Genomic DNA, 25,430 nt, shown 5'->3' on the forward strand with positions numbered 1-25,430 from the left:
ATGGCAGCTGCAGCAGAAGCAGCCATGGTTCCACCACTTTCTGCCTCTGCTGCCTTTGTCTCAGCCCCACTTCCAGCCTCCACAGCCTCACTTCTGGCCTCGCGGCCCCCTACTCAGATGCTGTTACACAGAGCATCTGCTCTTCCAGCAGCTGTTCAGCTTGAGGATCACTACTGTTGTCTGCTGTATCCACGGGGCCTTCACACTCGCCTTGCTCTCCAGAGCAGTGCTCCTTTCCCATCTACAGCCCTCAGTGCTGTTGTAATCTCCTGGGCCAAGATGTCTGCCGCCACCTCCTCAGGTGTCTCTTCCATATCCTCACCTCCTAAATTGCCATCTCCTCCCATTTCTGTATCACCAGTTTCACTGGTGTAAGAGGCCTTACACCTGAGGTATTTGTCTGTTGTTCAAGGAAATCTTAGCCACATGGAGACTGGTTTTTTTGAACTGTTCAGCAGTCAGCCCAGTCTCACAGGAGGCCACCAAGGCAAGCAAAGGTGGCCTGGTGGCCGGGGCTGCTTCCATGCATTTGGCCTCTTATGGCCCAGAGCGGGGCACCTACAATTGCAACTCCCTCACTGCCAAGAGCAACCAGCTTTGGGACATGATGTCCAAGAAAGAAGGCAGTGGGGGGAGCGGCCACAGTGGGGAGGGCATGCAGGACCAGGAGAGCTCCTTCCACTTGCAGATCTTGGAGTCCTGTGACTCCATGGCCTGCCTGCCAGAGCACAGCCCCTACCGCCCCAGCTACAGCTACGACTATGACTTCGACCTGGGGTTCCACCACAATGGCAGCTTTCGGGGACAGTACAGTGAATGTTGAGACCTGGCCCTGGGGCAGGGCTCCCTCGATGGCTTCATGCCGGGTGGGGCCAGGGCCATTTCCCGGACCAGAGCAATCCCGGCACCTTCATGTGCAGTGACCCCTTCAAGCCACCCTCAGCCTCCCCTGATCCTCTATCCACGCCCTAGAAAGAGCTGAACTACATGAGTGGATGGGGTCTGGGAAGGCCCTCTCCCCAGCCAGCGGCCTCCTTGGCTCTTCTCCCCATCCGTGGCTCCTGACTAAGGCTTGATAGGAGTGCAGGGGGTGGGTGGCTATGACAGTGCTGGCCTTAAGGATGTGGTCACTCACAGGGCCAGATGCAGGATCGGGATCCACCCAGAAGGAGAGGGTTTGACCCCTTTGGGCTAGATGGCATGGAAAGGAAACAGAAGCAGTTCCAGATTTGTAAGGAGCCAGACACCAAACTAGCCTGGGTTGACAGCAAAGGAGATTTCTCAGAAAATTATAACAAAGCTGGTGACTTCCACTCAGGAGATGAAGAATTCAAAGGTGAGGATGAATTCTGTGACTCTGGTAGGCAGGGAGAAGGATGACGAGGATGAGGAAGTGAAACAGAGAAGGGAAAAGTAAAGGAGGAGAGACAGGATGCAGGACTACACAGCCAACAGGATTCAGTTGGCCTCTTCTGTGTGCAATTTCCGTAGATTTGAAGAAGAAGAGATCCAGAAGCATCTGCAAAGCAAATTTCACAAAGAGATGCTGCAGTTTATAAGCACCAAGCTGCCCAACAAGACAATGGAATTCATCCAGGAATACATTATAAACAAGAATAAGAAAATTGAGAAGAAGCATCAGGAATTGATGGAGAAAGAAAGCACAAAACCAAAACCAGATCCTTTCAAAGAGATTGGCCAGGAGAACTTTAAGAAGATCCAGGCTGCTCACTGCCTGGCCTGCATTGTGCTGATCCCAGCACAGCCACAGCTTCTCCAGCCACACCTGCACTTCATTGACCTCAATAACCTATTTTTTAAATTAATGGCAACTTAACATTGAATGTATAAACAAACAGGCAAAGTGAAAACTAATAAAAACTCTACACTGCAACTTCATCTCCCTGCTTTTTAATTTTTTGTGGTTGTCTTATTATATGTCTTACTATGCTATATCTTGAAAATTTGTATTTCTTACTTTTGATAGTTTCATCTATTAGTTTTTCTACTCAAGGTATGAGTAGTTTATGCACCAGAATTACAGTGTTATGATATTCTGTGTTTTTCTGTGTACTCATTATTACAAGTGAATTTTGTGCAATATCTTCAGATGAGATGAATTATTATTGCTCATAAACATCATTTTATTTCAGATTGAAGAACTCCCTTGAGCATTTTTTGTAAAATAGGTCTGATGTTATAAAATACCTCAGTTTTTCTTTGCCGGGGAAAGTCTTTATTGCTACTTCATGTTTAAAGGATATTTTTATTGGATATTGCTGAGACCAGCTCGGTCGTGGAGACCCCAACCCAGTGGCGCTAGAGGAATTAAAGACACACACACAGAAATATAGTGTGTGGAATGGGAAATCAGTGGTCTCACAGCCTTCAGAGCTGAGAGCCTTGAACAGAGATTTACCCACATATTTATTGACAGCAAGCCAGTGATAAGCATTGTTTTTATAGATTATAGATTAAATAAAAGTATTCCTTATGGGAAATAAAGGGATGGGCCGAAACAAAGGGATGGGTTTGCCTAGTTACCTGCAGCAGGAACATGCCCTTAAGGTGCATATCACTCATGCTATTGTTTGTGGTTCGGAATGCCTTTATGTGGTTTTCCGCCCTGGGTGGGCCAGTTGTTCCTTGCCCTCATTCTGGTAAACCCACAACCTTCCAGCATGGGTGTCATGGCCATCATGAATATATCACAGTGCTGCAGAGATTTTGTTTATGGCCAGTTTTGGGGCCACTTTATGGCAGATTTGGGGGCCTGTTTCCAACAGATATACTATTCTAGGATAATTTTTTTCCAATGCTATGTGTATGTCATGCCATTCTCTACTGGCCTGTAAGCTTTCCACTGGGAAGTCTGCTGCCAGACATATTGAAGATCTTTGTATGTTACTTGTTTCTTTTATTTTGCTGCTTTTAGGATCATTTCTTTATCCTTGACCTTTGGAAATTTGATTATTCAATGTCTCGAGGTGGTCTCTTTTGGGTGAAATCCACTTGATGTTCTATAACTTTCATGTGCTTGGATATTGATATATTTCTCCAGGTTTGAGAAGTTCTCTGTTATTATCCCTTTGAATAAACTTTCTACCCCAATCACTCTCTCTACCTTCTTTTTTTTTTTTTTTTTTTTTTTTTGACAGAGTTTTGCTCTTGTTGCCCTGGCTAGAGTGCAATGGTGTGATTTTGGCTCACTTCAACTTCCACCTCCCGGGTTCAAGCAACTTTCCTGCCTCAGCCTCCTAAGTAGCTGGGATTACAGACATTTGTCACCATGTCCGGCTAATATTTTTGTATTTTTAGTAGAGATGGGGTTTCCTCATGTTGGTCAGGCTGGTCTTGAACTCCTGATCTCAGGTGATCCACCTACCTCAGCCTCCCAAAGTGCTAGGATTACAGGCATGAGCCACCCCGCCTGGCCTACCTTCTCTTTAAGGTCAATAACTCTTAGATTTACCCCTTGGAGGCTATTTTCTGGATCTTGTAGATCTGCTTCATTCTTTTGTATTCTTTTTTCTTTTCTCTCCTTTGACTATGTGTTTTTAAATAGCCTGTCTTCAAACTCCTTAATTCTTTCTTATACCTGATCACTCTTACTGTTAAGAAACTCTAATGCATTTTTATGTATGCAGTTGCATTTCTCAGCTCCAGAGTTTCTTCTTGATTTCAAAAAGTATTTCAATCTCTGTTAAATTTATGTGATAGGATTCTGAATTCCTTCTCCGTCTTATCTTGACTTTCACTGAGCTCTTCCATAGAGATATTTTTAATCTACTCTCTGCAAGGTTACATATTTCTGCCTCTCTGGGATTGGTCACTAGTGCCTTAGGTAGTTCATTTGGTGAGGTCACATTTTCCTTGATTGTCTTGATGCTTATGGACATTTTTCAGTGTCTTGGAACTGAAGAGCTAGATATTTCTTGTAGTCTTCACAGTCTGGGCTTCTTTGTACCTGTTTCTATTGGCAAGGCGTTCCAAATATTCAAAGGTACTTGGTTGCTGTGATCTAAGTCTTTTGTCACTGAAGCTGTATCTGCATTAGAGGGCACCCCGAGCCCAGTAATACACTAGTTTTTGCAGGCTCATAGAGGTACCACCGTGGTGCTCTGGGTCAGATTTAGGATAATTCTCTGGATTACCAGTCAGAGATCCTTGTTCTCTTCCCTTACTTTCTCCCAAACAAATGGAATCTTTATTACTGTGCTGAGCTGCCTGAAGGGTGACAATAGCACCCCTGTGAGCATCACCACTGGGACTGCACTGAGTCTGACCCAAAGCCAGCACAGTACTGAGTCTCACCCAGGGCCTGCGGTGACCACTACCTATTTACCACCTATGTTTTCTCAATGTCCAAGGGCTCCACCATCAGTAGGTGGCAAATCCGGTCAGGCTTCTTCTCTTCCATTCAGAGAGGTGAGTTATCCCAGCCCCTGGGTAGGTCTAGAAATGGTGCGCAGGAGTCAGGGCCTGGAGTTGGGAACCTAGGAATCTACTTGGTGCTCTATCTAATGTGGCACCCAAGCTGCAAGATTTTTCCATCTTTTCCTCCCCTTTCCTCAAGTAGAGAAGACTCTCTCTGTGGCCATCACTGCCACAGGCCTGCAGCAAATACTGCCTGGCTAGTGCTGATGTTCAATCATGGCCCAAGGGTTCTTCAGTTCACTTGTGGTGAATACTGACAGGCCTGCATCTCTTGCTTCAGGGTAGTGGGCTCACAGCTGAGTGGAGGAGGTGGCATTACTCCTCTCTATATAGATCTCCACAGATACCCACCTTTCCACATAGTATTTTCATCCTCAGCTATGTTTGGGTCCCCAAGTCTAAAGCAATGTCTGACTTAACCTCTTTAGACAACTGACCTTCAGTTTAAAGCAGATGATTATTCCTTACACAGATTTCCAAACAATCCTCCTTTTTATCAGCCCAACATACACCCAACCATCAGAAGTGCCTCCAATTTATGCAGTTCTATGATTCAAATGTGTTTTTGCTGGGCTCTACGCATGGTTGCATTAGAATGCACTTTCTTCTACTTCTAATCAGTTATCATGTGTTCATTTGTTTTTAGTTTTCTTTCTTCTTTCTTTTTTTTTTTTTTTTTTTTGAGACAGTCTCACTCTGTTGCCCAGGCTGGAGTGCAGTGGCGCAATCTCGGCTCACTTCAAACTCCGCCTCCCAGGTTCGAGTGATTCTCCTGCCTCAGCTTCCAGAGTAGCTGGGATTACAGGTGCCCGCCACCACATCCAGCTAATTTTTGTTTTTTTAGGAGAGATGGGGTTTCACCATGTTGGTCAGGCTGGTCTTGAACTCCTGACCTCACGTGACCCTCCCGCCTCGGCCTCCCAAAGTGCTGGGATTACAGGCGTGAGCCACCGCACCCAGCCTGTTTTCAGTTTTCTAAACTATATCGCTGTTTCTCCTATTCCATTTCTGATTTTATGGTGTATAAACTTTTAACTCTTTTCTGATATTTTAGTGTGATTTCAGCAGGAAGCAGATGTTTCTCAGAAGTTTGTCTTCATTCATAAATAGAACCTAAGACCTCTAAATTATCACTGGAGAAGAGAATATCCTTGCCGGGCGCGGTGGCTCACGCCTGTAATCCCAGCACTTTGGGAGGCCGAGGCGGGGGGATCACGAGGTCAGGAGATCGAGACCATCCTGGCTAACACAGTGAAACCCCGTCTCTACTAAAAATAAAAAAATTAGCCAGGCGAGGTGGCAGGCGCCTGTAGTCCCAGCTACGTGGGAGGCTGAGGCAGGAGAATGGGGTGAACCCCGGGGGGCGGAGCCTGCAGTGAGCCGAGATCGCGCCACTGCACTCCAGCCTGGGTGAAAGAGCGAGACTCCGTCTCAAAAAAAAAAAAAAAAAAAAAAAAAAAAAAAAGAGAACATCCTCATAAAGAGAGACATGTGTACCCTGGAGACATAATAATTTTCCCTGAAATTTATGTTTATCCTGTTATCGTTATGCTACTGGCAGCAACATTCTGACAACAACTACCCAACCAACTGCCCTTTTAATGTAGATAAAAATACATACGAACAGCTTCCTTCTCTTCTTTCCTCTTCTACTATGTTTAAAAACACTTGATTGTTTTATAAATATTTAACTGAGCTGAAGATAAGAATAACCATTTAAAAGTGGAAAGTAGTATGTATGTAAAGGATCTGGCTAGCAAGGCCTTATCGCATGCATGTGGGCCCAAGATGTAAGAAAATAAAGATCATGAAGAAATTACTTGACTCCTAATTTTATGACCACTCTCCTCTCATTCCACAAATGTACTTCAATTTGAAGGACAGCCTTGTTCACAAAGATGAGCTATAGAATACTTCTGTTTACTCATTAATTATCTGTTTACATGAAATACTTCACTTGCAAAGTTCCAAAAGTACAAAAAATTCTTTCTTCCTTCAGTAGATGATTTTATGTAGTATGTGTAATGTGTAACATGAATTGTATGTAACAGAGGTGGAAGATAAACTTCACCAATTGAACCATTTTTCACACTTCACCAACGATGTGTTGAGATGAAAAGCTTATAATGTAGAAAATGTTAAGACTGGCAATATTCTTCTCCATCTACAGCTTCAATGGCAGGTGGTCATTTTGATATTGTCTGTGTCATTTTCTTTCTTACATGGTAGAATATGCCATCATTTTAAGTATCAATATATGTTATTGCTTATACGAAATAATCAGGGGATAGAAAATGATTCTAAAATATGCATATTATTTTCAAGAAAAAGGCAATAAACTCAAAGGTAGCAGGAGAAATTTAAAATGTGAGAGGAGAACAAGAAAGAAAAATAATCATCAAATTGTTTGAACTGTTAGAACACAAGTCAAGATATCTGGGCTGGCGGGAGGGGGGTTTTGAGAAGAATGAATTGTTAATAGGAAACTTACATAAGCATATGATTTACAAGGAAAAATTTTCAAGTTTTGCACAAAGAGATGATTATGACAGTATTTCAAGCAAGCATCTGAGCTTATGAAAATAAGTTTTTAAATGTATAGTCATATTATACAAAACATCATTGCTAATCTGTTTTGCTTAAGATAGTGCCATCGAATACCAACAAATTTTTAAATATTTTTGAAAACTAAAATTTGAGATTCCAAACTTTCAATATTACAGGAGATAAGTATAAGTGGGGGTTCACTGTTATATCTAAACTTAGAAAATATGGCTCCTATATTTTGATATTTGTCTTACATGTACCCAGACCTGATTTCTTGAAAAGTTAGATATAGTTGATGCTCTCTCCTACTAAAAGAAAAATAAGCTTTCCAATATTACTAATTGGAAACATGTATTTTGAAATCACTGAAAATAACGGCATTTGACAACTTACCCATGCTATGGGTTAAATTTTTAAAAATGCTACAGCAGTAAACTTAATTTGGAGAATTTTGTAAGTACATAAAAAGTGAAAAAATTCACATCTTCCTCCACACTATGCCACGTCTCCTGTACAAGAAGTAAATATATTCCTCTCACTCACTACAGTTCCTGGAGAATAACAAAGGCATAGGGAAAGCTATGACCATTTTTTTAAGAATAGGATATAATAAACATTAATCATTAATTATAGATTCTTCTTCCATGTGAAATTTAGGGTGATACCTCACTTTTGAATATCTTTCAGGTTCATGTTTCAGTAGGAATGTCTTAGATTTAATATAAAGAGACTAGGCTTCAGGGTAGGAGCCATATCTTTCTCCTTCATTTCTTTGCCTCTATATTTTTATTTAATATCTGTTTGTCTTACTCAGTACATGTTTATTGAATGATTTTAAGGATGAATGAAGAAATAAGTAAATGTAAAAAATATCTTCAGCCAAAACACAAATACTCTCACCAAAGTACAATTATTATTTTATATCATTTATTTAGTATGGCTCTACTCTCAGTATATACAAATGGTGCCTTAGCCTTCCTTGCTACTTTAATAATGTATTTGACATTTAAAGATTCTCATGAATTTCAAATACACTTTGTTATTTTAAAGACTATAACCAAAATAGTTATTTTCTTGAAGTTTTTAACCTTATTTGTACATATTTCAATTCTTGAAACATAAAATATTTGGCAAACAATTTTATTTAATCATTACAACTTGGTATCTTTTCGAATCAAAGACAGAAACTTACAAAATGCAATGACAGCTATTAGGCCAATGATTCTCAAATGTGAGGTAGCACAGAAATCAACTGGAGAGCAGGTTAAAAGTCCAAATTACCAAGCTCTTCTGCCAGAGATTTTGGCTCATCTGTCATCATTTTATAGTTGATTTCTGATGCAGTTGGTATAGGATCTTATTTTGAAATACACTGGACTACAGTGTAATTTACATGATTGCAGGTATTGTGCCATGGTTTGGTTCTTCCAAGAGCTGATCTGAGATTAGGATTCTAGTGATATAACTTTATTTGTGGAGTGCACTTTATATGAATAAACAAAAAAGAGAGGGATGCAATAGAGGAAAGAGTTAGACCTAATAAAAGGTGGATTATCAAGATATTTTCCACAGTGGCCAACTGAAGCCTAAACCCTGAGGAGTTTCTGATAAATGTCACCATATACATGCCTCAATATTATTTCACCAACAGGGAAAGAGAACTTGGGTATTTATATCCCAAATCCCAAGAGTCATTGGTAAAGGCAAAACCCAAGTTAAATGTAAAATGCAAGAGATATTAATTTCTTATCATTTTCAATCTGCTTGGGGACTTTAGCAGGGCTATCTGCAGTTTGTGCACAATCGATCTTCATCACAAGTGCAGACCGGCAAGTGGAAGTCACACAGAGTACATAGTAATAATGTCCATAATACCTGAACAACATGGATCAGATACTGACATTGTCTACCAGAGATTGGGTCTGTATATTTATATCTCCCTCTTTTGTGCCTAGAATATAGTAGGCAATAAATATTTTTAATAAATAATGAATGAATGAAAGAAAAAACAAACCACTAGTAAGTGAAGGATTCACATTCTGTTCAAATAAAATGGGAACAGTGATTAAGGCAAAATGAAAAGCTCTGATAACCAGGGAGCTGACAGTCATACACCTTAAAATACTTTTTTCTCTTATGTGATTTGTCATCATCTTAGTAGGCACTATAGAATTCTCTGTTTTGGGTTGGCACGTTCTCCTCTCACTCATCACCTTCAGAGATATTTTCTCTAGAACTACTCCCAATAGGATGATGCGACAGAATTTAATGGAAAGCTTCATGTTACAACACTAGTGAATATCCTTCTGCCCTCCTCATTAAATATTAATTTATCTTATCTGTTTTATCTAATCTTAATGTTTCCGTAACAACATTATTTTAAATCATCAAAAGAGCAAATAGGAAATATATCTGAAAATTTCACACTTAGAAAACAGCGCAAATAAATCTGTATCTAACTTTTTTCAGTCATATGTGCATACTTTATGACACACACTCACACAAATGTATGTATCCTTGAGTAGGACACATGACATGAAATCCCTTGAAATTGTTGATGCAGATAGAAAGTGGGATGGCCTTACAGAATCTCTGTCTTATCACCATGTCTCATATTTCTCATTCATATCTAAAGGAATCAAGGGCACACACTTGGAAGCTGAAAAAACTCAATATTCCAAATATCTGACTCATATTCTGCTTGGGACTTACAGGGGTTGGGGATGTATAAGCAAATAATCATGTACTCCTAAATTAAAATTCTTTCACAAGAATGTGGGAAATATTCATTTCCACACTCATACCAGTTACTTAGTTAAATGCAGGGGTTACGACTGGAAGGCTTACAGATATCAATGAAGTAACAGAGAGTTGTCAATTAGTCTAGGTGCATATTGGTGCATGGCAAATGAAAAAAAGAAGGGAGAAGTAAAGTCTTCGAATGGGACAGTATACATCTTGCATAAAGTTATTCAAATAAAGGAAATATAAAGTATGTATACGCACACACACACACACACACACACACACACACGTCTTTTGAAGGCCAAATAAAACTTTTCAAAAACAAAGTTGCAATATTTAATTTAGGGTGAAGAGTTTTCTTCCTTAAACGAAGTAGTTTTCTAATTTTAATTTCAGATGATGTTCTTAAAGTGGTAATTCACAGCCATTTTAAATTTTCTATTCTGTCATATAATTGAAATCTTCCTGCCATTTGTTGGAATGTTTTAAGGAACGTTTGCGCATTTGGACAAAATCCAGAGCTGTAAAGTTGCCTAAATGAATAACTCGTTATCTAAATATTAAGCAGCGAAACAGAAACTACTTAATAGGGCCTTACGTTCCAGTGAGCAGGGTAAGGAAAAGTCATAAAGGATTCTCCAGTTTGTGGTCAGGCTTATTTGGAATGTAGCATACATGAGAGTGGACATCCAAAGGGCATTCCTTAGGTGTCTTTTGGAGTAAGTATTATGCATGGATCTAATCAAATTCTAGCACCTCTTTCTTGGCAATATGATCTTTGCAAATTATTTAAACTGCTTTGGTAAGTTGCTTAAATTGCTTTGGTCAAGTATTGTGGAGATCAGTGAATATTATTTAAAGTACTTGGCACAATGCACAGCACATGGTAAGCACTAAATAAACTTTGCTTTCTGTTATTTTATTATTAACATTATTATTATGCCTGCCCCAAGACCAGTGGCACAGAATACACAGGCAACATTTAAAGAATACTTAGGAAAAGATAGAAATAATAGTAGTAGCTGACATCTATTCAAAGATCACAATGTTTCAAGAACTGTCCAAAATGCATGAACTCATCTAATTCTTTCATCTATCCTATTTCATTTCCAATTGTACAGAAGAATCTGAGCCTCTGAGAAATGAAGCCTCTTGCTCTAGGTCAGGTAGGTAGGAATGGCAGGGCTGGCATTTAAACCCACAGAGTCTAGGGTTAGAGTCAGGCTCTTAACTAATATCCTATACTATCTCTTGATAACAAGAAAACAGTCATTCCAGATAGGAACCACTTGGATTAAAACGCCATTTAGGGCACATAGAAAAGGAATAGCAAAAATGAATGAAAACAGAGGAGAACAGATTTATTTTCCTTAGCTGCATCTGGCTTACAGTTTACACCTATAAAGAATGAAACAGGAACCAGAAATTAAATACTAGAACTGTGCTATATCAAAAGCATAAGTGTTATATCAAAAGCATAATGCTATGTTAATGAGGGTATACTTTGTTTATGACTAAATAACCTGTATAGTTAGCTGCATAAAGCATGTTATTGGGTATGTTCTGCCACTATCGATTTGTCTTTTTTTGTTTTGTTTTCCTTTATTTTTATAAGTCCTAAGTGAAAAAATTTCTTTTCCTATATTGATTTAATAACATACTATATTGAACAGCACCTGACAATTACAGTCATTATTCTGATGTTCCACTAGAGGAATGATATTTCTTATTTATAGTATGTAACATTATATTACTCAGTGTGGGGTTTATTTACATTCGTGTGTATGTATTTCCCCAAGGTTATTCTGTCCTTCTTTGTCCTACGTATCATTTTCTTCAAGGGGAAACAATTTTATATATGCACTTGTATGTACACACACACACACACACACACACATACACACACACACACAGAGAGAGAGAGAGAGAGGTCAAGCACACATAAAACCCAATCTAAAACAAAACACGTTTAGGGAGTATTTTTTGTTTCTCTCATTAGTAGCATTCAGTCATACTTTGGATCCACAAAGTTAAATTATTAGCCTAATATTGTGAATTATTTTCTTATAAAACCACAGCAAAACTTACATTACATAATAACATTTAACCAATTTCTTTATATTTACTAACAACCACATTGAATACATTGTGAAAAAATATATAGATTCCGTCGAATATGAAGCATCATGCTATTCGACTTCAAACTATACTACAAGGCTACAGTAACCAAAACAGCATGGTACTGGTACCCAAACAGAGATATAGACTAATGGAACACAACAGAGCCCTCAGAAATAATGCCACATATCTACAACTATCTGATCTTTGACAAACCTGACAAAAACAAGAAATGAGGAAAGGATTCCCTATTTAATAAATGGTGCTGGGAAAACTGGCTAGCCATATGTAGAAAGCTGAAACTGGATCCCTTCCTTACACCTTACACAAACATTAATTCAAGATGGATTAAAGACTTACATGTTAGACCTAAAACCATAAAAACCCTAGAAGAAAACCTGGGCAATACCATTCAGGACATTGGCATGGGCAAGGACTTCATGTCTAAAACACCAAAAGTAATAGCAACAAAAGCCAAAATTGACAAATGGGATCTAATTAAACTAAAGAGCTTCCACACAGCTGAGTGTTTTTATAGTGAGAGGGTGCTGGATTTTTTTCAAATACTTATTCTGTATTTACTGATATGATTATGTGTTTTTCCTCATTTGTTCTACTAATATGGTGACTTACATTGTTTGATTTCAAGTGTACAACAAACTTTTCATTCTTGGGATAAAATCTACTTAGTCATGGTATATGATGATGTTTTTTATGTGATGCTGTATATGGTTTTTAGTATTTTCTTGAAGACATTTGTGTCTAGAGTCACAAGCTACATAGTTTTTCTTTCTTATGATGTATTTGTCTAGTGATAGTATGATGGCAACCCTAGCCTCATTAGATGAGTTGGTAAGTATTTTCTCCTCTTCCATTTCTTATGAAAGGGTGTAACTAATTGGTATTCATTCTTTTCTAAATGTTTGGTGGAATTCACCATTGATGCCATAGGAACCTGGCTTTTCTCTATGGAAAGTTTCTTATAAATTCAATCTCCTTACTCCTCTTAGATCTAGTCAGATTTGTGGCATTTTCTTGACTCAGTTTTGGTAATTTATGTTAGTCTAGGAATTTGTCCATTTTATCTAAGCTATCTAATTTGTTGAAGTGTAATTGTTCATATTACTCCCTTAAAATTCTTTTTATTTCTGTAGTAATAGTAACCATGTCCTCTCTTTCATGCCTAACTTTAGTGATTTGAGTCTTTTCTCCTTTATATTAGTATGACTAAAGCACTATCAATTTTGTTTATCATTTCAGAGAACTAACTTGTGGTTTTATTTTCTCCATTGTTTTTATTTCTCTCTCTCTCTCTGTCACTCTCCATTGTTTTTCTAATTTCCATTTCACTTGAGTCTACCCTATTTTAAAGCTCTTTCTTCTTGCTCTGGTTTTAGTTTCACCTTCTTTCTCAAGTTTAAGGTAAAAGGTAAGGTTGCTGATTTGAGATCTTTATTCTTTTGTAATATAAGTGTTTAGGGTTTAATTCTATGAATGTCCCTCTAAGTTCCATTCTATTTGTATCTCACGGGTTTTGTATGTTCCATGTTCACTTTCATTCATCTCACAGTATTTTCTAATTCTCTTTTCTTTTTTTTTTGATCCCTTGGTTATTTAGATGCGTGTTGAATTTCTCACTGTTCCTTCTGTTATTGATTTCTGATTTAATTCCACTGTGTTTGGAGAACAGATTTTTGTCTGATTTCAATCATTTAAAATATGTTCAGTCTTATTTTGTGAACTAGCATAAGGTCTCCTCTATAAAATGCTCCAAGTGCTCTTGAGAAAAATGTGTACTGTCTTGCTTTTGAGTGCAGTTAGCTATATAGATATCTGTTAATGTTGCTAAGTCTCCTATATCTTGTTGATCTTCTTTTTGTTGTTTTATGCACTATTGAAAGCGGGGTATTAAAGGCTACAACTATTATTGTTGAATTGTCTATTTTTCCCTTCATTCTGGCAGTTTTGCATCATGTGTTTTGTGAGTCCTCTTTTCAGGTTCATGCATTTTTACAATTGTTACACATTTCTAGTAGATTGACCCTTATATTATCCTAAAATCTCCTTCTTTACTTTTAGTAACACTTTGTTGTTGTTTTACTCTCCATTTTGTGTTATTTTAGCATAGCTGCTCCAACTTCGAAATCGTTGCATTTGCATGAGTATTTTTTCCATCCTTTTGCTCTCAAGATATTTGTCTTTAAACCTAAAGTGGGTCTCCAGTAGAGAAAATATAGTTGTACCTTGTGTTTTTAATCCAGTCTGTCAATTGCCCTAGAACATAAAATGTTTATCTTATCAGGACACATTTCAAATTTATACTATATTAATTCCAATGAGCATAGAAATGTTACTTCTATATAAATTGATTTCTTCCCCTTTTTGTGCTATATTTGTTAAATATATTCAATCTATGTTACAAAGCCAATGATATAATGCTAAATTATTGTCTTCTGCAATTGTATGTCTTTCAAAGAAGCTGAGAGAACAACAGCAGGTATATATTGCAGATATGGTTATACTAACCTTTTTATTACCTTCTCTGTTCTCTCCATATATTCATATGTATTTCAGTTAATCATTTTGTGTCATTTCCTTACTCTCATGAAGCTTTGTTCCCATCCATCTTCTTTGTGCTGTTATATAATTACATACACGTTGTTTTAACGATTGCTTTTTAATCAGTTGAGAAGAAAGGAAAAGAAATATGCAATTATAATGTCTTTGTAAATGACTTACTAATTACCTTTACCACTGTTTTTATTTTTTTCATGTGGATTCAAATTACTTTCTGGTATCACTTGTTTTCTTCCTGGAAAAAAGTTCCTACAATATGTCTTGTAAAGCAGTTTTGATAGAAACGAACTCTCTCTTTTTCCAACAATGCAGGGATGTCTTTATTTTGCCTTCATTTTTCTTAGATATTTTATTTTCATTTATTGCAGATTCATATGAAGTTATAAGAAATGATACGGAGAGACTGTGTTTCCTTTACCCAGTTTTCTAATGGTAGTGTCTTGCAAAACCAGTACGATATCAAAATTAGGTGTTGACATTGATACAGTCAAGACACAGAATTTTTTTTTTATCATGTTGTTCTTTTATAGCCACTCACCCCTACTTGCTCCTTAAGCCCTGACAGACACTAATCTGTTATTCAGTTCTATTATTTTGTCATTTTAAGCAGGTTATGTAAATGAAAACACAAAGTATGTAACCTTTTGAGAACAGCTTTGACATTGGTCTTTTCTTCTCAGCAAAGTTCTCTGGCACTTATTTCAGGTTGTTGTCTATATCAATAGTCACTGCTTTTACTTTATACTTCGAATTGTATTCCATGGTATGACTGGACAGCAGTTTGTTTAACCATTTGCAGTTGAAGGACACGTGGGTTGTTTCCAGTTGTTGCCTATTACAAATAAAGCTTCTATAAACAATTGCATACACAGTTTTGTGTGAAGATGTCAGCATTTCTTTGGGATAAATGCTCTAAAGTCCAATTGCTGAGTTATATGAGAGTTTTGTATATAGTTTATTAAGAAATTTTCAGAGTGGTGGTATCAATTTATATTCTTACCAGTAAAGTGTGAATAATCTAATTTCTCTTAATTTCTTCAATCTTACCAGCAGTTAGCGATGTCATTGCTTGTGCCTTAAATTCCATTGTTCACATATTTTGTGAGAATATTTCTTAGTATTAGGCTATTTAATATTTCATTATAAGTATCTTAATTTATTAATTTTGTGTATTTACTGATACTTCAAAATTATGTATTCAGTTGGATGTATTAGACAAACAATTTTCAGTTAAATTTTTTTCTTAATTGTAAAAATTGTGTGACATATTAATTTTTGCCCAAATTGTGTTTTTTTTTTTAATTCAACTTTGATCAATTTAAACATTGTGATATCCTGGTTTCTTTTTGTTTGGATTTGCATAATTTTTTAAAATTTAATTGATCACAATTTTTAAACTGTGTTATTTTATAAATGTCTCTTGTAGACAGAACTTAACTTAGGTTTCCTTTTTGACCCAGAGATGTCTTTGTTCTTTGTCTTATTTTTATTTATTTTTCTGTCCTATTGTTGTATGTATTTTCGACTGTGATTTTCATGTGTTTTCTCATCTACATGTGAGTTGACTGGATTTATATAATCTGTTTTAAAATGTGTTTATAGTGTTAAATAATGTGTTTGAATTCTTATTTTTATTTTTATTTACTTATTTTTTGAGACGCAGTCTAGCTGTCGCTAGGCTGGAGTGCAGTGGCCCGATCTCGGGTCACTACCATCTCCACCTCCTAAGTTCAAGTGATTCTCCTTCCTCAGCCTGAGTAGCTGGGATTACAGGTGCGTGCCACCGTGCCTGGCTAATTTTTGTATTTTCAGTAGAGACAGGGTTTCACCATGTTGCCCAGGATGGTCTCAGTCTCCTGACCTCATGATCTGCCCGCCTCAGCCTCCCAAAGTGCTGGGATTACAGGCGTGAGCCACTGTGCCTGGCCTGACTTTTTATTTTTTAATGTATTGATCTAAAGTAATAATGGCATTTAAGATTTACTTGTCTTAAATATAAATGCGTTAGCATGCTTATCCAACCTTTTTCCCTCCTGAAACTTCCACCGTTTCTAAACACCAGTAATTACACTTATTTTGTAATGTTATTGATATAGTCTTGAGTTTTTTAATTTAATAATTTTATTTCTTATGTTTACACCATAGTGTTTTAATTTAAATAAATTAACAATCACTTTTTTCCTAACCATTGTACCCATAGTAGTTTAAAGCTAATTCTGCATTTGAGTTAATTTAATTTGAATTAATTTAGCCATCATCATTATCCTTTTTAATAATTTTCCACATATTTGCTTCCTTATTGTGATTCAGTTTTATTAAAGCTACAATCACAGTAAATTCAACAAAAGATATTTACATATTTGAGAAGATACATCTTTTACATTTACACTGGAATGGTTACTTCATTAAAGAAATCTTGGGTCAAATAATTTTTCCTCCAAGTTTTGTAGAAATTGTGTTTTGCTTTTTAGTAGCTATAATGGCCAAGGTAAAATTGAAGGAAAAAGGATTATTTGTTTACTGTCTTAGTGATGTGCTTTTATCAATCCAGAGTTCATAAACTGATAATTAACATGAAAAATATCATAAAAATTAATTTCTGCCAAAAATGGAATAAAAATTTCCTATTCTCAAATTTTAAGAAAAGACTGATTTTTTTTCCATAACAACCTAGCCATCATCCAGTAAACACTGAAATTGACTTTAAACTTTCCTAATTAATCAGTGACAGCTTCACGTTAGTGCCTGAAGCATTTCAAAATCAGCCAATTAGTGACTTTTCCATGCTTCTGGAAGTTATCCAATCACCAGTAGCCTCTGTCTAATGACCACATGGCCCATGCCTGAAAATCAGGCAAACCCCAAACACTCAAAAATCTGTGAACATGAAGCTTTCCCAAAATCTATGCAAAATCACATCCTTGTTTGGAGAACTGGGCTTTGAGGTCATATCAAGCACTTGCCTAACAAGAAATAACTATGTCTTTTTATTTTTATTATTTGGTGGTGGTGGGCCATTCTGATGCATGTTTCCAGATCTGGATTTGTCATCAATATACATTAGATTACATGCAGCTGAGGAAAGAGAAGAAAGTCATGAGAGGGGAACCTGCGATGGGAGAGGAACATATGGATCAAAGCACAATCTTCCAAGTGAGTTACTTAGTCTATTTGTGCTGCTAAAACAGAATATCTAAGATTGAATAATTTATAAAGAACAGAAATCTGTTTCTCACAGCTCCAAGGCTGAGAAGTCCAAGATCAAGATGCCCCAACTTTGGGTGTCTGATGAGAGCCTTCTTCTTGTATCCTCACATGGCAGAAGGGCAAGCTAGCTAAATACTGTGTGAAGCCTCGTATAAGGGCCTTAACCTCGTTGACAAAGAAGAGGCTTCATGGTCTAATCACCATTTAAAGGCCTCACCTGTTAACACAATCCTGTTGGCCACATTTAATTTTTTTTTTTCTCACCAGAAATCATTTTATTTTATTTTTCTTTTCTCCAGTTTTATTTTATGCTCATGGGGTACATATGCAGATTTACCATTTGAGTAAATTGCATGTTGCTGGAATTTGTTGTACAAATGGTTTCATCACACAGATAGTGAGCATAGCACCTGATAGGTAGTTTTTCAACTTTCACCCTCCTCCTAACCACTCCCCTCAAGTAGGCCTCCGTGTCTATTGTTTTTTTGTCCATGTGTACTTAATGTTTAGCTCCCACTTGTAAGCAAGAACATGCAGTATTTGGTTTTCTGTTCCTGCATTAATTCATTTAGGGTAATGGCCTCCAGCTGCATCTATGTTGCTGCAAAGGACATGATTACAGTTTTTTGTTGTTGTTGTTGTCCTTCATCGCTGCATAGTATGCCATGGTGTTTATGGACTACATTTTATTTATTCAGTCCATCATTGATTGCCATTTAGGTTTATTCCATGTCTTTGCTGTTGTTAATTAGCTGGGTGTGGTGGCTGGCGCCTGTAGTCCCAGCTACTCAGAGAGGCTGAGGCAGGAGAATGGCGTGAACCCGGGAGGCGGAGCTTGCAGTGAGCCGAGATTGCCCCACTGCACTCCAGCCTGGGCCACAGAGCGAGACTCCGTCTCAAAAAAAAAAAAAAAAATAGTACTTTTATGAACATACAGGTTCATGTGCCTTTTTGGAAGAAAAATTTCTATTCCTTTGGTTATATAACCAGTAATAGGATTGCTGGGTTGAATGGTAGTTCTGTTTTAAGTTTTTTGAGAAATCTCCAAACTGCTTTTCACAGTAGCTGAACTAATTTACATTCCCACCAGCAGTGTATAAGCATTCCTTTTTCTCTGCAATGTCACTAACATCTGTTATTTTTTGACTTTTCAATAATAGCCATTTTGATTGGTATGAGATGATATCTCATTATGGTTTTGATTTGCATTTCTCTAATGATGTTATGTTGAGCATTTTTTCACATGCTTGATGGCTGCATGTATGTCTTCTTTTGAGAAGTATCTGTTGATGTCGTTTGCCCATTTTTTAATGGTTTGCATTTTGTTTTGGTGGGGGATTTTTTGTTTGTTTTTTGTTTGTTTTGCTTGATTTGTTTAAATCCCTTATAGATTCTGGATATTAAACCTTTGTCAGATGCACGGTTACAAATATTTTCTTCCATTATGTAGGTTGTCTGTTTAATCTGTTGAAATTTTCTTTTGCTGTTTAAAAGCTCTTTAGTTAGGTCCCACTTGTCTATTTCTGTTTCTATTGCAATTGCTTTTGGAGATTTTATCATGAAATGTTTGCCAAGGTCCAGAATGATATTTCCAAGGTATTTTTCTAGAGTTTTTATAGTGAAAGGTCTTACGTTTAAGTCTTTAATCCATTTTGAGTTGATTTTTGAATATGGTATAAAAAAGGGGTCCAGTTTCAATTCTCCGCATATGGCTAGCCAGCTATCCCAGAACCATTTATTGAATAGAGAGTTCTTCCCCATTGTTTGCTTTTGTCAACTTTGTTGAAGATCAGATGTTGTAGGTGTGAAAATTTATTTCTGGGTTCTCTAACCTGTTCCATTGGTCTATTACACCTGATTCTTGAAGTGGACATTTTCAAACCATAGTAGTGAGTATGGAATTAAACACATTCCATTTAGTCAGACAAAAAACAGACTGGAAAGGACAAATCACAAAACACTGAGCTCCTCTGGAGTATTGGTACGCCTGGTAACTGTTGCCTAAGAACAACTTACCAGCTAGAAAGTCCAAGGCCCTTAAAAGCCTCTAGAAAAGAAAAGAAGAGAGGAGTTGAAGTGTGAGAATTAAAGTGTGAAAATAATGCCTTCACTTGTGATAAAATAAAAAACAAGTGGGAATTTTTCTATGAGCTTAGGTAATGGTGGACTCATTACTTCTTACATATTACAAGGTGAATATAAATCAGACAGTACGCCTTTGAATTTCAAGAAGCCCATAAAAGTCAGACGACTTTATAATAGTTTTCCTGGTACATTAGGCAAGCCACACCTAAGTGAGTGGGCATAAGAATATCATTGAAGACAAGGTATGTGTCATCTGCCAGCCTTGAGGGGAAATTGTTGAATCTCAGAAGAAATAAATAATATGGAATATTGGGGCTAGATTCAGAATTATTTTAAACTTTTCTCTAAGGTCTGGGAGGATTTTGGCTCTGAAGCTCTGAGGCCAAGAAAAAGTTAAAGTAAATCTGATAGACAGAGTAGCTATACCATATTTATGCATACAGGACAGCACTTGCGGAAGTCTCGCACATTAAAGGAGAACTTTGAAGTCTTTACTAACCTGTTATGATCATAAACAGGACTGATCTGCCTGACATAGGGAGATGAATATCCTCTACCCAAGGTTGAGATAATGTGTGATTAGGGGATCCGAGCAGAGATGGTTGTCTCCAGCAGACAAGAAAGTTTCCTGGGTTGTTATCAATAGATGCAGCTTAATGATAGCTGGTCAAGAACACTAGAAGAAAATGATTAAAATAATGTGTTCTGGGACATTTTTCAGATAGTACTAGTGTATCACCCAACAATAACCAAAGAGAAGTACTTTAAAAGGATATCAAAGAATTATAATAGTTTCTAAAATGCCATGTAGAGTGTTTTATCAAATTAGTATTTATATCTTACTTCCAAATTAAACCTTTGATTTTTTTCTTCAGGTTCTTTAGTTTTCTTTCTTCTTTTTTGTATTGTTAGGCTTTTTTTCTAGTTTTGAGAGACTTTATTAAGACTTTTATTTTCTTTTTAAAAATTACATCTATTTCATATTCTGTAGTATACAAAAAGATGTTCACCAACTGCATTGTAATTTTAAATTTGGCATTTATGTTTTCATCTTCATGTCCTCTTCATTCTTGTCTGCTCTATTTTGATATAATCAATTTCCTCTTGAATCATGGGAGTGAATGAGAAATTTTCTAAAATGATCTCTTGCTACTAATATGGTAAAAGGGTATTTACTCTGATTCATTGAACGTGGGTCACCAACTATGGCCTACGAAACAAATCTGGCTCATTACCTGTTTTTGTAAATAAAATTTAATGGACCACAGCCACATTTATTCATTTACATATTGCTTATAGTTTTCTCCATGCTGCAAAGAGAGAGTTGAATAATTACAACAAAAACTTTCTAGCAAAAACAAACTAACTGCTGACTATCTTATCTTTTAAAGAAAATGTTGGCCAAATGCTGCCTTAGAGGTTTTTTGTTTTGTTTTGTTTTTTGCTTTTTGAAATACAGTATCTTTTATATGGCTAATAATATGTCTCTATTATTTGTCATTACAGAGGGACTGGACCTAATACTGGATATAGAAGTGGCTTCTCCTAGATATTACTAAATCCTCCTCTGAATCTGTGAAACTCAGATAATGTTAAAATAATTTAGACTTATTTTATTATTTTTCATATCACATATCAAGTCATGGGTGAGTATGGAAACAAGGATGGAACTGGAGATAGAAACAAACGTGGCAGGGTTCTTTAGCTTTACACCCACGGCCTACTTTTCTCATTTACTTTAGCCGAGGATTTATGTAAGGATGTATTCATAATCTTCACTAGCCTATTTTTAGGAGCCAGCCATACAATATTCCTGCTCTGTCCTAACATGACCAAATCCAAGCAGAGATTAAAGTGAAGTTTTGGTTCTCATGGTGAATGTAGAAACTAATGTTTTCCTGATTAATGAGTGACTAACTTCCAACCATCCCCTGACATATCTGAATTAAAATTATTCTTTTATCTACTTTACCAGGAATATTTCCTTCATATTCAGTTATTCGGAGGATAGATTGGCAAGTGAATGTTGCCATTTTCTAGTTTCTAATGCTGTCTTTATTATTTTTCAATTTAATCAAAAATTACGTTGATAATTTCAATGGCAATATTGAAATAAACAGGAAGTAAATATACCTTTAGGTTATTATCTTGTCAGAAGTCATAAGAATAGAAGAGAGAAAGAGGAAGAGAGAGGGAGGAAGGGAGAGGAAATTTACTTTAATAAAGAATTAAAAACAAATGAAGAAATAAGATCAGCAATAACAAATAAGCAACTCTAAAGTAAAACTGAGATCCAGGGACCTCTGATATCATCAAAGTCATATAATAGGCATTGCCAGATACAGTTCGGCTTGGTCATGCAGGGAGAAAATAGAACACATAAGAAGTAGCACCCTCTCTGTGTTCATTTTTACGTTTCTTATGCTTCATGTCAAAGCTCATTTGACTCCAAAAAAAGAAGAAAGAAAAATCCCAAAGAGAAACATTTTATCCACAAGGAACACCAAGAAAAATGCAGCTTAACAAAGAAGTGACAAATCCCTTTTGTCCTCTAAAGGGTGTCTTCAACAAAACAAATAAAGCAAACAGTCAAAGCCAAGCTTGACCCAAGTTATAATGACTACCTGGAGAGCTGTTTTGTTTTGCATATCCCAATTCAATTTCACATTATTCCAAGGCACATAACAGATTTGGATACAATCATGAAACACTGACACCTGAAAAATAATCTCTGTAGAACTTGTTTTCAATGATTTTCAGGTCAGAGACCGCCTTGAAAATCTGCAAAACTATGGAGGTTTATTTCAGAAAAAAAAAAAACAAAAAAAACCTTAACATTTTAGGGATTTCAGGTATCTGTTTAGGTAGTTGTTCTAAAGAAGTTTTTTATAGCAAATGTCACAGGCGTTTAAATGACAGTAACTCCATTTTGAATAGGGGCTGGATAAAACGAGGCTGAGATCTGCTGGGTTGCATTCCCAGGAAGTTAGGCATTCTTAGCCACAGTGTGAGATAGGAGGTTGGCACAAGATACAGGTCACAAAGACCATGCTGATAAAACACGATGTGGTAAAGAAACCAGCCAAAATCAAGATGGCGAAGAAAGTAACCTCTGGTTGTCCTTGTCAGGCCTCTGAGCCTAAGCTAAGCCATCATATCCCCTGTTCCTGCCTTAACTGATGACGTTATCTTGTGAAATTCCTTCTCCTGGCTCATCCTGGCTCAGTAGCTCCCCTACTGAGCACCTTGTGACCCCCACTCCTGCCCGCCAGAGAACAACCCCCCTTTGACTGTAATTTTCCTTTACCTACCCAAATCGTATAAAACAGCCCCACCCTTATCTCCCTTCGCTGACTCTCTTTTCGAACTTAGCCCGCCTGCACCCAGGTGAAATAAACAGCCTTGTTGCTCACACAAAGCCTGTTTGGTGGTCTCTTCACACGGACGCGAGTGAAAGTCCTCACTGTTCTTTATATGCTAACTATAATACATTAGCATGCTAAAAGACACTTCCATCAGCGCCATTGCAGTTTACAGATACTTTTGGCAATGTCGGGATATTACCCTATATGGACTAAATAGGGAAGAAGCTCTGGGTTCCATGAACTCTCCACCCCTTTCCTGCAAAACTCATGAATAATCCACCACTTATTTAGCATATGACTAACAAGTAACCATAAAAACAGCCAACCAGCAATCCTCAGGGCGGTTCTGCCTATAAGTAGCCATTCTTTTGTTTCTTTAGTTCTCTCATAAACTTGATTTCACTTTACTCTGTGGACTCCCCCGCCCCCACCCCCGCAAATTCTTTCTTGCACAAGATCCTAGAACCCTCTCTTAGGGTCTGGATCAGGACTGCTTTCTGGTAACACAAACAATAAAGAAATTTGTTGTTCTCTATGTTCTCATAGCAGTGTTTTCTGTGTTTTTTTAAATGGGTAAACAAAACACAAAGATTTTTCACGGAGGTTAGAGATTATTTAACAATGATGCCTAGGTTATATTTGTTGTCATTGTTTTGTAAATCTTAGGCCATCTTATAGTCTCCCCAGAGATTGCTTCAGCAAGCATTCTGTTCACTTGGTTCATGTTTACTGTATTTGAATCCTGACTGTACCATAAATTAGAAAAGAAAACAGAATATTAAAAATTAGATCTAAATTAATTCCCACACTCCAGTTCAACATTCCTCATCCTAATAACATCAGATGTTTTAAAGACTTCAAATTGAGAGACTAATTTGTATCTTAGATTTGATTCATGAGGAAATGAGCTTCTATCACCAGTTTGAGTCTAATCACCCTGAGCCTTCTTCCTCCCAAAGACTGGGACTGAATTACATGGCTTCAAGTTGTAGAAGAACATTACATGGATCTCATTTAAGGCTATCACAAGAATTCATAGACCTAAACCAAATATACTATTTTCTTTAATTGTATTTTTCATTTCTACCAAATACTTGTTTCGTCTTCACTCTTATTACCATAGTACTGTCTATGATTATCTCAAACCTGCTGAGTAGCTTGCAGATTAAGCTCAAACACATCAACATGAATGTTAAAGCCTTTTAAAACTTTTTAACTTCTTAATTTTCAGGTTCCTGTTTCCCTGCTAAAACACAACTAAGAGACATAGGACTGTCCCATGTCCTAATCTACTAGGAAAGTGGAAATACCAATGATGTTAATTCAGTCATGGTGCTGGTATACTCATTTCAATACAAGACTCTTTATATAACTTGTATGATGTATATTAACCTTGCTCTTGCAGAACGAGGTGCCACTTTATTTTTTATTTTTATTTATTTATTTATTTTTTTTTGAGATAAGAGTCTCGCTCTGTCACCAGGCTAGAGGAGACACCACTTTCATGTAGAACAGGGGTCCTCCCCAAACCTTGGGCCACAGACTGGCATCACAGGAATCGTATTCACAGCAGGAAGTGAGTGACTGGTGAGGGAGCATTACTGCCTGAGCTCCCCCTCCTGTCAGATCAGCCAGGGCCTTAGATTCTCATAGGAGCGCAAACCCTATTATGAACTGGGCATGCGAGGGATCTAGGTTGTATGCTCCTTATGAGAATCTAATAATGCTTGATGAGCTGAGGTGAAACAGTTTCATCCCAAAACTATCCCCCTCCACATCCCCTCCATGGAAAAATTCTTCCATGAAACGGTTCCTAGTGCCAAAAATGTTGGGGACCACTGATGTAGAATCTAAAGGAGATGGGGAGAAAATTCCCTACTTTGGCTATAGGTCTTATATCAATTATGATGTTAACTCTGAGAGTGGCCTAAAATTGAAGTCAGTTAGATGAAATTCTACAACTGAACAACAGGTAGCAAATATTTAGCTATTATTTTTTATATTAGCAATTGGTCTGGTTCACTAAAATCCACCTAATTTTTTTCTCATGCCAAACACAAAGAAAAGGGTGTACAATATTTATTCATAAAAAGCCCATGTCTATATTCCCATCAAAACAGGGGAGATTATTATATAAATAATATTCATTTACTTATTTATTACTCTAAACTATTTTACATAAAAGTGACAAATGTAAAATGGCTTTTGCAAAGCATAAATAAACATACAAACAAATAAAAGTAAAACATAAAGATTTTGGCTCTCAACATGTGAGAGCAATTTTAGACTTCTATGACCAGGTATAGGAGCACAGTGTCATGATGTCTCAGTCTTTCTCCTTCCATCTTT

The 25,430-nt window shown here is 36.9% G+C and overlaps 1 pseudogene; it reads left to right on the top strand.

Annotated features, from left to right (window-relative positions):
* Nucleotides 1-24,342, top strand: LOC100595588 (annotated as a pseudogene).
* Nucleotides 24,343-25,430: the final 1,088 nt, after the last annotated feature.

Source organism: Nomascus leucogenys, chromosome 1a (genome assembly GCF_006542625.1).
Source record: "Nomascus leucogenys isolate Asia chromosome 1a, Asia_NLE_v1, whole genome shotgun sequence".
In the NCBI taxonomy this organism is placed as follows: Eukaryota; Metazoa; Chordata; class Mammalia; order Primates; family Hylobatidae; genus Nomascus; species Nomascus leucogenys.